Source organism: Camelina sativa, chromosome 1, assembly GCF_000633955.1.
Source record: "Camelina sativa cultivar DH55 chromosome 1, Cs, whole genome shotgun sequence".
NCBI classification, from domain to species: Eukaryota; Viridiplantae; Streptophyta; class Magnoliopsida; order Brassicales; family Brassicaceae; genus Camelina; species Camelina sativa.
Genome location: NC_025685.1, coordinates 5,286,847 through 5,287,675, shown reverse-complemented (window position 1 = coordinate 5,287,675; position 829 = coordinate 5,286,847).

Below are 829 nucleotides of genomic sequence, written 5' to 3'. Positions count from 1 at the left end.
AAAATATCAAAACACCATGTGGTTTAGATGAGAGATATAATTAGAAGTTTATGTTACTATCAAGAGACAAAAAACCAATATATGGTTGAGACATGACATTGATATATTGGATAGAAACAAGACATGAAACATTTACAAGTAAAGACTGTACTTTCGTATGGATGAAAAAAGGTGAGAAAATAGTTTGGTTATTGTCCACATTAGGAATAACCCACTAAAAAAAATAAAAATCTAACTATTAATAATATCAATTTTGGTTCTTTAGTGGGAGCAAGTGGGAACGTATATTATTTACAATATGGAATTTCAAATATGTCGATAGATTTATAAATAATTGGACTCTTCATTTCAAACAATTATCATGACATATGAATTTCAAAACAAGAGTAAAGCAACACAATGATGGTTGAAGAAGAATCAATTCACAAGATAGAGAATATGGGATAGCCAAAAAAAAAGGTGATGGGAAAAAACAAGATGTGCGTCGGCTACTTTTTGTCAAAGGAGAAAAAATAGTAAAAGACAGACTTGAGGTCGAAGATGGCACTATAATCAAAAGCTAGTAACTAACAACAACAACTCATTGTTATCCTATACACATGGATTATTCTTTTTATTTGTTTGTTAAAACAAAACAATGAAGGTCGCTATAGATTATTATGATTTATGGAATTTAAGATTCAATAAGTGTTTATTTTGTCAAAGTAATAATAGTATTGATGATTATAGTGGTGCACTGTAAGGAAGATGAATGATGTGAAGTGATGGATGAATGGTGTCCTTAGTGTCCAGCAGGCCAAGACAACAACGGAACACGATTACTTAATTG